This window comes from Branchiostoma belcheri, unplaced genomic scaffold (genome assembly GCF_001625305.1).
Source record: "Branchiostoma belcheri isolate BF01 breed outbred unplaced genomic scaffold, Haploidv18h27 scaffold167, whole genome shotgun sequence".
In the NCBI taxonomy this organism is placed as follows: domain Eukaryota; kingdom Metazoa; phylum Chordata; class Leptocardii; order Amphioxiformes; family Branchiostomatidae; genus Branchiostoma; species Branchiostoma belcheri.
The window spans coordinates 456,312-469,782 of record NW_017803124.1 but is presented as its reverse complement, the minus strand read 5'-3'; the positions used below and the strand labels follow the sequence as shown (position 1 = coordinate 469,782).

The 13,471-nt window shown below is 38.7% G+C and overlaps 1 protein-coding gene across 3 annotated transcripts in view; it reads left to right on the top strand.

The window, feature by feature from the left end:
- The window catches only part of LOC109466447 (potassium voltage-gated channel subfamily A member 1-like), a 63,081-nt gene extending 53,756 nt beyond the window's left edge, over positions 1 to 9,325 (top strand). For 2 of the 3 annotated variants that reach the window (XM_019764171.1, XM_019764170.1), the window contains 2 exons: positions 978 to 1,117; positions 9,183 to 9,325. The gene's annotated coding sequence lies outside the window, so the exon portion shown is untranslated. The remainder of the gene's footprint in view (positions 1 to 977; positions 1,118 to 9,182) is intronic. The other variant, XM_019764172.1, reaches the window with a different exon arrangement.
- The last annotated feature ends 4,146 nt before the right edge of the window (positions 9,326 to 13,471 follow it).

The window sequence follows — 13,471 nt, the reverse complement described above, 5'->3', positions numbered from 1 at the left end:
TCACTGGTTAAAAAAGGCATAGCGTAAAGCTTGCGTATACTCACATGTACCTTTAAGCATACTTTAAGGTGTACCTAATGCTCCTATTTCATACCCTGCTGCAAGGTGCGCAGAAATTCTGTGCAAGAAAACGTCTTGACATTTCTGCCCCTTCCCACTGATGACTCCTGACATCCCTGCAACAGAATGTGTATTAGTCAGGATTGACTGTTACCACCTGTCGTATGTAATCAGCTCAGGCTCCCCTCGTGATGCCGCTTCAAAGGCTGTGTGCTCGTCCTTGTATCACACTCGCCACCCTGTCAAGGGCAAATGTGCATTTCCTGTAGAAAACTTCATGTCTGGTGCACAGCTCTGGAGAACAGAATATGCCGTTCTTTTTTTACCTCCAGAAAAGGAGGGAAGGTACTGTTATCGGCCGTGTTTGTGTGTTTGCAGCTTAGCTTACAGTCGGTTTAAAAATTTCTTATTGGGGACCAGATAATGCATTTTTCTCTTTATATTTGTATTTTCACGTGTTGAATTAGAATATTTTCACCCGTGCTGTATGGTGTGGTATCAGCTATCAACAGCTGTTGCCTACCAGGCTATACCATTCTACTTTCTGAAGGGGGGGGGGGTTAAAGCCTGTATTGTGATATCACAGAGAATGTTAATGTTTGTCATAAGAGATTCGGTAACAGAAGTAAGAAATGACCGAAAAAAAAGGACATGAACTAAATATAATTCTTTTTGTATGTATTTTTTTACCATGTATGTGTAAAAATATGTTCCTTGAGTTATTTCTGGAAATGATGTAAACTGTACCTTTGCTATTATATTTTTTCTGACCCTTACCTCTTCCCTCATGACCTCTATGAAAAGCAGCCTGCAGGTCAATTTGAGCTTCTCATGAAATAAAACAAAGGTTCAAACAAATATAGGAACAGTCCATGTTAATGTAATCTTATGGTATACTGTTTTTGTTTGTTTACTAGATGGAACGTGACCAGGGATGACAGCTTAAACATCACAGATGTCCACGAGCGGTCAGCGTTATAGACCCAGGGCATCCCATCGTCCCTTCTGACCACATCACCCCACTCTGGCCACTGACCATTCCTCCAGCTTCTCAAATGTAAGCATCTCAGACCACAGCGCTGCATTATGTTACATTTTCGTACCCAAAATCTAAATATTTTCATTGAAAATAAAAATGTCATTTCATTGTAGTCTACTTACACTTTTCAACATATTCAATATGCAATTACTTTATCTCACATTTCTGGCATTTATGGTTGGCGCTACAAGAGCCCACACAAGGTGCACTCACTTTGTGGTACCACCACAAAATATCAGAATGTAAACAAACATGGCTGACAGCTGTGTTGCCAACTTTTGAACACATTTGGAAAGACTCATATTTTGGCACTTCCTGACTGTCACTTGCTTGAAATGGAGTAGGTTGATTGAACATACTTTGTAAAGAAAACTGAGCAGAAAATTGACTTTTTGTATCTTCCTAATGTTACATGATGCAGCTTGAAGTTTATAACAGTGTCAGTCTATGATATTAAATCTGCAAAGTTAAAGGTAAGGCCACTCCAATTTAAAGTTTTCAGATTTGCCCTCTTCATTTTTTTGTGATTTAAAAAAATTATGCTCTGAATTGACTCCAAAATGTTCATAGTTTGCCTTAACAGTTGAAGAAAGACCTTTTGCCCTAGTTGTTTCCAACCATCCATACAGTGGTTTGATAAAAAATTTAAAATTCAATGGTTATATTTTAAACTAGCCTGATATATTAACTTCACTGCACCAACCGGGCCATCATAGAATGCCTGAGCCTTTTTTCCTGTCACTTTTTATTTTTTTGTAAAGAAACCCCAAAACCAAGAAATTGAATAGGTGTGACCTAACCATTGAAATCTTGTGAACAGAAGAGCCTGTGTCTGTCTAACTAAGACTTAATGTTGAAGTGAAGGCTACACACAGAACCACACCATGTTCAGCACCACGGACAGACACCATCATCCACACACACAGCAGATTCTGTGCCATTTTCAGTGCAAATTTGTGGGATAGGAGCAAATACACTGAATGAAGGCCCAGTTAACATCTGTTTTTCATGACAATTTGCCACATTTGTGGAAGGATTGACATAACAGGTGATTATCACCTCTTCCATATGTCATCCCAGGGACCAGACTGTAAGATTTTTAGGTTTGAACCACTCACACCAGGAAAGACTGCTACCCTTTTTGGTAAGAGCGGTGAAATTTATAATGTACTTGAGGTGTAGCTTCCTCAAACAGGTCCCTAATTTTAAGTAGATATTAGAAATCTTAGATTTGACGTAAACCTTTAGAGTGTAAAAGAAGTAGGTATTCATTTTCTGTACTCATTTTCACCTGAGTTGAGTGAGGAAATATAGGTGTAAAGTTTTAAGTTAACAACTCTAACCACAAAACCACCTTGTCACCATAGACAACTGTGCCACCATGTTGAGTAACTAACATGCTGTAAAATGTCAAATCATTTGAAAACCTGGAGGGTGATATGTTGCATTTTTATGTACTATCACATGTTTGTTTCTACATGTAGTTTCACTTCACTGGAAACTAATTGGAAAGTCACAGAAGGGGGTGCTCGACTTTTGATAGGCTTAAAATCTCTAATCTGTCTTCTGCATCATTAGGCCACACCAATTTAATTTGTTGCTTCTGGGATCGTCCTGTCCATTTTTTCTGATTTGCAAAAAAAGAGAAAAACAAACAAACATATTTTGGCCCCAATGGTTGAAGAAAGTACTTTTTTTTCTACCTTTCCATGTAACAATGCAATTTTGTTTCATTGAAAGTTCAAAATCTACATGCATTGTTTTAATTATAAACCAGCCTGGTATGTTCACTAATATCATGGCTCATACTGTAACATTTCTGGCTATCATGGGTTGCCTTGGCCTGTTTTTTTTTTTGCCCTGTCGCTTCATATTTTATCTGAAAAAATCCGAGAAACAACAAATATTATTAAATTGATGTGGCCTTAAAATAAAAATAACCTTAGAGCTTGATCATTACTGAAAAGACAGGAAGGTATTTGACAGTCCTTGTGGGTTGGAAGTAATGAATGCAGTGAGCTATACAACTTGTTTGAAAACTGTCAGGAGCTAATTTAACACTGTGTCAACTTGATTAAACACATCGGTTAAAACAGAATCTATGGTGGTTGAAATTGAGAGAAAGACCTTGTTAACACTCTGCACGAAAAGTTGACATGGAAATAATGTAAAAATGTTTAAAACAGAATGTTTTATAAGTCTAGATCATAACTTTAGTTATCTTGTTTGCAATTTAGCCATCTAAGCAACAAAGAAATAACCAAACAAAAATGCCAGTGAAATAAAGTCTCCTTGGCAGGTAAAACTGAGTGATTGTTCCAGAGTTGACAGCTTACACGTCCTGGGTCAAACCACTCAGTATTACAACCATGTAACCTTACTGCAAATTGGCAAGTAAATCCACGGCTTTCTTTGACTAACCATTCATTAGTACTACTCTAAAGCTCTCCCCAAATCAACTCACGTTGAGCCTCTTGGTAAGGCTGTATAATTGCATGAATACGGACTGTTGTTTTGGTTGACAAGTAGGAAAAGAATAGATTTAAACCCTGGTAATTCATTGGAGAGGATGTAGAAATGCTGGAAAGGCTACAAAAGTGAAATTCCCTGATTCAACTTCTCAGAGACTGACTAAAAATGAACAGAACAAGAAATCACTGCACAAAATACATTTTTTAAGGCATTCCTAAATATCAAACTCTTTCTAACGGAGAAGAGATATTTTGTAATATTTTATTAGCGCTTACTTCTCGGTTCATTTGGCTAGTTTTTTTTTCTGACATCTGCTTGATTTTCATTCATACGGTAATTTCTTTGACACCCAGCTTCATATGGTAATGACTTTGACACCCAACAGCCCAATGTGACACTTGTGTAAAGACGGAGGCATTGTGGCCCCAGACAAAAGATGTGGAATCAGTGGAGAATGTAACAGCATGGCATGCCTGTAGCCAGGATTTTGAATGGGGGGTTCTTCCCACTGCTTGAGGGGACCAGCGAGGGCGAAAGTTTCCTAGGGGGTCCAGGGGCATGCTCCCCCGGGAAATATTTAAAAATGAACCTTCTGAAATGGCCTTTTCTGCGTGTCTTAGAGTATTTCAAAGAAAAAATCAGAGATAACTTTTTCCAATGACAAAGTGAGCCGATTTCGTACGATTCCAGCCTCGCTGGTGACACAAATCAGTCCATCTTTTAAAGAAAAATCTTGGACCTTTAGATAAAAAGTGGACCAAAAAGTGGACCTTTGAGCCTTGTGGCTACGGGCATGCATGGAGTTAGAAGGAAACATGGTAACAGCAAGCCTGGATACTAGGAATCATATTGATCTTCTAACCCTCATGCCTGTAATACAAGGTCAGACTCGGTGGAGAGTAGCGGTATGATTGTCCCATTATAGGCTCATGGGTGGATTATTGAACTGGCCTCTGTGGATCAGATGTTGATTGCAGGCCCTTTGCACAGAAACGTGTGCTTTGATCAAGTTCACTCACCTCTCAGGGGTTGATTGCTGATGTACTGTGAAGGGATTTAACCAGGATGGGCTGAACTGCAACAGGCTTTGAGTGACAAATGGAACGTTTCTGATTCAGTAGTGCCAAACATTAGCAGCTTTTAGATTGACAGTGTGGTCCAGTGTTGTAGATTTTGTTGGTCGTTGTTTGATTTTGGTGTAGAATTTTTGAGCAGGCTGTACGTGAAAGAACTAACAAGGATGACAAGGCTGACAAGGATGTAAGATAACAAGCCAGCTGAATTTTGTACAACAGTCATCCACGAATAGAATGTTTTCTGTTTGCAATACTCTGTTCTGTTTGGGTTACGATGTATGTGACCATGTCCTTAGGTGACAAGCTGAAATTGCCGGAGCTTTATATTAAGCCCCTATCACACATAGCTGAATATGACCTCCCAAACAGTGGCGAACTCCCCACAACCATGGTTAGCAGTAGGTCTGAAAGGAGGTCTGATGGTGTTCAGTGAGGTCGGCTACTTTTCAACTGTTTCAAACGTGGACAGGAGGTTCGACTCTGGTTGACTCATGTAGTTGACTGGTGTTTGGGAGTACATGTAGGTCAGCAGTGTTTAGGGCATGTTCAGGAGTCAAAGTTGACTCAAATTTAACTCAAATTCGATTTGATTTGTATAGAAAGGTAGAACGCTCTTGAACCTCGTTTGGTTGGTCATCAGTAGGAGGTTGTGAATGTGTGACCGGGGCTTTTTAGGAGACAAGCAATAATTGCAAAAGCTAGCCTATGTAACCCGTGATATCAAGTTTCTGTGGTGTTACAGTGCCATTGCCACTGCGGACGTGCCCATTTCTGTGAGTCAACGTGCGACCTTGAAAGTCAAGGTTAGGTTTTGATGGCTGCATTTTTTGACTGGCACATAGAGAACCTTTATTCCACCAATTACCTTTAGAAGTGAACGGTTCCAAACCCGCTCCGCTGCACAATCAATGCTCGCTGACTCGGCATGGCTCTCTGACACCTGTGACCCCCGGAGCACCTGAAGGACAGACAGTTCTGGTTTGAAGGACACAGAGTCAGACCTGATTGACATTCAGTTAGAGCTCTACACCTAACATGTCATGTAGTTATCAAACTTTATCAAACTTGAAAAGGGAACCTACAATTATTACAATCTTTGTTTGAAGACAAAACGACATGCGAACTTTTGTCTCTCTTAAGTCCTCACATCAACGACTTTAAAAGTTTTAACACATTTAAGTCAGATGTCCCTTTCATAAAGGAAAATTCTGCATACTCCAACTGATATGATTAGTTTTCCTGGTGTTACACTGCTTTATGCCTTTAGCTTTAGCATTTGACATGATGTTATGTCAACCAAACATGAGATGACAGACAGGCAGGGTAGAACACTTGTTGTTGTTAGCCTTGTGAGGCAGGTGAATGACCTACAGGGTGATAAACATGAAGGTTTTTATCCCGTAGGCACACATGACTTTTGTGTCCTTACAAATAATTGTTCCCCTGGGGATATCTGCATAGTTGCCCCTTTATGATCACAATGACAGCACGGGTATGCAGAGCATGTGTGTGTGCATGTTGTTTTTGGAATAAGGTCATTGTGGGTTAAACTCAACATCTCTTATCATGATTTTTGTCCATCAAAGATGACAGCAAAATTTTTGTCTGTCATGAGCGGTTCTGTCAAATGATGGAAAGGCAGACGCTGGCTAGAACACTGAATTATTATTCCTATACACATGTACATACTGTATTAGGTAGTATACATAAAAAAAATCCTTGCTTGTTCAAACAACCCACCCCATAATTGGCATAAAATTTTGTAATAAAACTTTTTGTAGTTGTGTAAAAGAATAATTTTCCTGGGTCTCTTCAGTGGATGATTATAATAATCAGCCTTTTTACAATCTTTGTGTTAACTCTAGTAAACTTGACATGTACAGCTGGGGAATGGTGACATCCTGTTTTTGTCAAGTTGAACACTTATGTTTGTTGTCAGTGCAATTATGGGTTTCTTTAACCTTCTGCATGCTGAGATACATGTAGACAAATTTGTATTGGTTGTAGAATTAGGCAGCAGGCGGAAGGTTAACAGAAGATACATGTATTCTATGATACATGTTCATGGTTTTAATCTTGATATACTTGTAACGTTACATGCATATTAGGGTACTGCATCTACTATTGTATAGAAGGCTACCAATTTCTCCAAGCATTAGCTTTGATGGCTAAGTCACTCCTTCAGCCAATTGCTACAGCCTAATGCCATGCTAAGATTCAATCCTAAAGACATTATCAAATTTGCGCAGAACTCCTTCAAACATTTTGCAACAGTCACTTTTCTTTTGCAACAAGTGTAGCTGCTCTTTGCACCACTCCATGAAGTATTAGTTCAGCTAAAAGCACTGTCTAGTGTTCTAAAGTGAAGTTATAACCAGATTACTGCCGACCTTGCACTTGGCTGATGGCATCATGTCGACACTCGCCCGAGTGCCTTCTGCCATCAACACTAACGTCTGCAGCCATTGCTAATCCAATTTTCCCTCTTCTCCCCATTCTAAGATTGTTCAGAGCCTGTCTTCGGACAGTGATAAAGCTCTTATGAAGTGTTATTGCCAACGTGATGCCAGGGCAGACCCAAAATTGCCCGACGAAAGGAACTGCTGTCAGTTAATGTAAGACTGATGCTGACAGATACATTCGGTAACCCAATCAAGTCCAGGAGGGGGAGAGAGCACTTGGCAAGGATTTGACAAGAAATTTAATTACCGTTTGATGGATCCTGTTTTTTCTTCACTTACCATGTCTGACCAGGGTAACACTGTCTGTACCAAGAAGTAAAACATCTGTTTATGATTTAATGAATGAATGATCTTTATTCCCACATTCTTGCCCACATGGGCTAAATCTAGTACAATGTACAATGTAGTTTCACGTGAAATGTTTTTGTAAAGAATCAGTCATTTGTAGCGACCTGAATAGTTAGGGAAACAAAACAACTAATTAAGAGCTATGCTGCACTTCATTTATCATTTACAAAACAGCCCAACATATAAGGCTATGATATCATTAATTTAAATCAGATTCTATAGAAAAATAAAATTTGCTTTTAATTAGTGTTGTCTTCCTCTTTAGCTAATAACTTTGTTTTGTCATGCCTTCCACAGAAATACTGCGAAATTAATAAAATATATTCATCTAAATTTTAAGCAAGGATAATTAGGTTGTTGGGAAAAGTTGTAAGAATTAGGAATATCTCTTTCAGTGTGCTTTTTGTTGTAAAATCACTGCCAGTATTTATGATAAATAATTTTAGCAAATACCCAAGTGACTGTGCTTAATCTGTGTGATGAACTCCAAATCATCCTAAGCTTAGGATTAGGATTTAATATGAGATCCACTTCCGCAATATCATAAGGATTAGGACAACTAATACAGGTTGAGAGGATTAGGGTTGGATAAGGATTTATGATATGTAAGTCAGTGATTTCATTTTTCCAACTTTCGGCCAGGCTGTAAGGCCACACCAGTTTAATTTCTTGGTTAACGGATTTTTCTAGAAAAAAAATGGAGTGGGCGGGCAAAAAAAAACTAAAAATAAAAACAGGCCTAGGCATCCTATTATGGCTGAAAATGGTACGATAGGAGCCATGAAGTCAACACACCAGGCTGGTTCAAAATTTAAACAATGAATTTTGAACTTTTGATGTTAGCACTGCAATGAAAGGTGAAATAACTGTAACAACTAGGAAGAAAATTACTGTTTTCAACTGTTCAAGGCAAAATATGAGCATTTGTTGCAAATCAGAAAAAAATGAAGTGGGCGAATCCGTTAACCAAGAAATTAAATTGGTTAGGCCTAAGATGGATATTGGGCAGATGCCTGGGCTTTATTCAGTGCCTGAAATGTGTGCACGTTGGGTTCTGCACATAAGCCCAGGACTTTACCAGTTGACTGCTTCATTCAGTTATTAAATGAATTTGAAAGCTGATAGGATTCACTTGGCAATGAACTTGCAACATTCACTTATCAAGGTCAAGGAAGGGTTATGGTTACATTACATTCAAAATCATGTTATCTTAAAGTCATACCACTTTTAGTTAGTACATGTATCGGGGCAAAAATGCCCAAATCTTGAATGTGTTGTTTGGATATAATGTACATGGCTTTTGATTGAACCAGCCTGGTAGAATTGTGATTTTTACCGGATTTTATGTTGATTGGGATTCTGCCAGATCAGAGTTTCTACCCACACATGTATATAATACCCAGGTACATGAACATGGCGAAAGCAAAATGATGTTCTACAAAATACATAATAATTTAGAAGCATAATTCTGATACTTGCAGCTGTTGCAGGTGTTTAAAAGTTGTTAGCAATAAGTTTGTTATCATAGTATAATATACAATCATGTAGTTCTGAAGGACTTGTTCAGGCTATGAATTCTGAACTTAAGTCAGTTGTGAAAACACAATTTTAGCCAGTATATTGTGTACTATGTTTTGTTTGAGCTGTAAGTTGGTACATGTACATGTACTATCATGTAAATGATACAAAATTTTGAAACCTTGTGTCCATTTCTCTTTGCTACAGTTCCTGTGCCGAGCAACATACCGCCTTAACCCTGGTGCAGACTGGTAGACTGGAACAGCTGGAACACCTGAAACTCTCTGCTGCAGCTATCCAGCACCTGCAGCAGCTACACATTAGACACCAGACAGCACCTGTATCATCTGAACAGCAGCCAATCTGATATGGAGCACCTGACAGTCAAACAGGTGGTCACCAGTACACCTGCAGGTGTCTGGTACCACCTGGTGCAGCTGGATAGCATTTCGCAGCTGAATCAACAGAAAGCAAATTACCTTTTTTAGGACTGTTTTCACCACTTCATCCTACATGAATCCTACAGCCACCTAGTGAACTTCAATGGAATAACATCTTGCCGTTTCACTTTGGGTGGATGGAATCCTACTGATCAGCATGTGATGACACCTGATTGGCTGAACAGCACAACACATCTACTAACCACACCTGTACAGCTACAACCTACAGGAATTTGAAACAGGTGCAACTATCAGCATAGTGCGTGCATACATGTGCACCTAGAGACATCTTTTTTTGTGGAAATTTTGACAAAACTGACAATGAAAGTGTTATAAATCAAAAAAGGTCTGTCCTATTTGTCTTACAGTACCTGTTCTATCACCCACTGACTCTACAGGTTGGGAACTACAAACATGTAAGGGCCACGTTCACCGTGTGTTGTCTAGGGTTGTTTCAGAACTGAGACAAAAATGGGAGGGAAACCACTTAATTACGTTTTCTACTTTGAGTGGCCAGTGCCAACATGTAAAGTTCTAATTTGTGTTCATCTACTTTTTTCAGGCAGCCACCACCAATCATATATGATGCCTAAGTATATATATTACCAGGGTAATGTTCTTGTTGAATAACAAATACCTCAGTTGTTATAAATTGCAAGGGATCTTGTCACTTAAAGAAAAAAAAAACTTTCTAGCCGTCTTGCCCCATTTACTCTCATTTCTGAAACAGCCCTAGCTCGAGAACACACAAAGACTTTACAAGCCTCGGCAGTGTTTTAACAGAAATGTGGTGTATCAAACTAGATGTCACTTGCACACTGTGTGTTTTTGATGAAATTCCATTCCCTGACAGTGATTTCGACATGTGTCTTGTATGCAACTGTTACAAACATGGAGACAGAACCTGGCTAACTACAGTGTCTGAATTTTGCACAGAAGTCATATTTTGAGCTACACATTGAAGTTAAGTGGTACAGTGCTCATAGAAATTAACTTCTAGCTACCTACACTATTGTATTCTTTTATATGACTTACATATGTATGGCTCAAAATACCACCAGCACATGCAAGTTAGTGCAGGTAAAATTGGAGCTGTTCAGGTATTTCTGATGTCTACCTGCACCTAACCTGCACTGGTCCATGTACTGGGTATATGCAGGTTAGTGCAGGTAAAACTGGAGCTGTGCAGGTATTTCTGATGTCTACCTGCACCTAACCTGCACTGGTCCATGTACTGGGTATGTGCAGGTTAGTGCAGGCAAAATTGGAGCTGTGCAAAAACTATTTTGAGCCCTGGACATACATTGTAGTAGATACTAGTAGCTGCCTCCGTCAGTCACGTGAGCTGAATTTTCACTTGTGAATAACAGTAAAAAAATGCCGGGCTGTTCTACGTGTATGTAGCAACACATAGGTGTACCAACACCTGTAACCTGGAGGACTTTTTTTGTCTGCTGTGCACACTTTCTACTGGACAGCTGCCAAACATATAGACGTTACACTGGTCACTATACAGACGTCTGATATTTGTCGAGCAGGCAGAACTTTCACTGGCGTATCGTTGTAAAACGACTTGAAGCCTGCTGACTTCTAGAAAATGTTGGCATATTTTTCTATAGTGCGAGAATGCTGCAGATTCAGTGGTCTTATTCCGCAGGGTGCTGTGGGGTAACTCAAGGAATCATGGGATATGTCAAGGAATTATGGGAGTCCTCAGGGAAGTGAGCGTGTTGCACTTGGCATTTGTGGGTATTGCACGGGATTATGGGATGGCTAAAAGCGGTATTTATAGTACACAGCAGTGTTGTTACTTGAAGCATTGCGTGATTTCGATTTCCTATGGTTGTGAAATGGAACAACACTGAAAATGTTGAATTGTTGTAATAGTTTTGTAATTTCCCCCCCACTTGGTACACTTTGTGAGAGTGGTGTTTTCCAATGATGATGTACATAGCAGATTTTCCTAACCAAGGACCGTATAGTAAGTGTTTTGTATTCACAGTGCCCTAGTACCTTGCTTGCATGTTGATTTACAACAATGAAGTCGTCACAGTGTCGTCTTTTTTTCTGATGGAACAACAAGCAGCCTCCGATGTCTTTGTTTGGTGACTCTGGAACGTGATATTTTGTATGGTGGAAGTTTTTAAATACGTAATTATATGATGAAAAAAGTCCAAAAAGTGGTTGAGGTTCGAGTTGTGAATTTGTTTAATGTTAAAAGTATTTTATGGAGGCCAGAATATTGTGATAGAAAAAATGACATCGCTGGTTATGCATAAAGAATTCTTATGCAGCGTTTTGCCTTTGCCATGGCAGGGGCATTTGTATATTTGTGAGTTGGAGACCACATTGGTCCAAGAGTGGATTGTTAGCATTATTAAGAATCATGTTCCCCATAATCTGTTCTGTTCCTACCAAATTCATAATGTAAGATGCCTTGAAATTCACAGTGACAAACATGCAACTCTTGTATCGGCTCTTGACGCCAGAATGTAACTTTGAGTTGAAAAGAAAAACATGTCTATAAAGATATATTTTTTTTAAATATCACATGACATATAAAAACTGCTATAGTGTAAAAAAAACAACAAGTTGTTTGTGCATCATCTCGTGTATACTAGCAGACAACATGCCAAAATGCAAACTACACACCAATGCAGCAAATGGAGTAACAGCTGCGAATGTTCGGGCACAACTGATTACAATACTCCATCAGAGGTCACTGACCTCCACAGAGTAATAGTTTGAAAACACACTGAAAAGGACTGAGCTTTTAAACTAAACCAAACAAAGAAAACTTGTTGGCAAAGTTCTTTGGTCAGACTGTTACACAGAGTTGTACTGATCAGATTTTAATTCTTTTGTTATCCTGTGAATTCCGGCATCTTACTATAATTTCATCTCACTACTGCATTCTTACTATTTTACTTGCAGTTATCTATACCTGAGAGAAATTAAAATCTAAACCATACCTTTTGTTGGTAGTAAAAGAAATTACTGACACTCAAGTAAATGTAGAGAAATGGAGAGGACATGAAATTTGTAAGTCTGCCTTCAGTGCTATTTCCGAAATGATATTTGTTGATATTTACTCAAATAGTGTGATGGAAAAAAACGGTGACATTATATCACAGTCTGTTGTTCAAAAATGATTACTGTTAGTGAGTTGTGCAGATTGTCACACATTATGTAGTGGACAGCCATGTTGTTGTCTTGTTCGTTAAGGCATTACAACTATCCAGTTAATCAAGGTATTGAAAATTATGACTCATTAGTATATACTTGTGTACGTTTTTCCAGGTTTACATTAAATGGAGAATTGTTTTTCTGTGAATTGTTACCGACCTATTTGAGTCATTAGAAGCATGTCGACAATGTGTTATAACCTGTTCTTGAGCTTCCACTTTTACTCAAGTTGTCGTTACTTGTGAATTCAGAGTGCTTGACTCTTTGTCCAATGTTTAAAGTGATCAAACTGTACTTTTCATGTTCTAATGTACAGAACTGTTAGTAGGTTTTGCTGTTTGGCACTTGTGGTTATTTTTAGGTGCAGGGAACTCAGTTCTGATTGGTTGTGTTGTAACCAATGAGAGGGTTGCTGCAAGCTGATTGGTTGAAACAGCAGCCAATCAAAGTGTACTGTACACATCTTTTACTATTATTCTTGACTGATGATGACTTTTGTCAGTGGTTTTATGTAAAGACTGACTGTAGGAAACAGCCAAACTAAAGAAATTACCTTAGTGGTTAATGATGCAAATTGTATCAGGTGAAGTTAGTTCTGTGATATGTGGCATGTCGGTAAATCCTAAATGTCTTTCTACAGTCAGTCTTATGTATGTGTTCACTTAGCGAGCTTGATATGTACATTTTTGCTGCATCTTTGTCCTTTCCTTGAAGGAAAGGACACAGAGACTTATTCTTTGACCTCAAACATCATATTTAGTTCCTGTTATTTATTATGTTAACGATGGAGGAAGGTTGGGAGGTTGTGTTTGTATTGTTATAGGGTGTGTGGGACGTTAACGACAAATGTAATATATTCAGTCATAATTT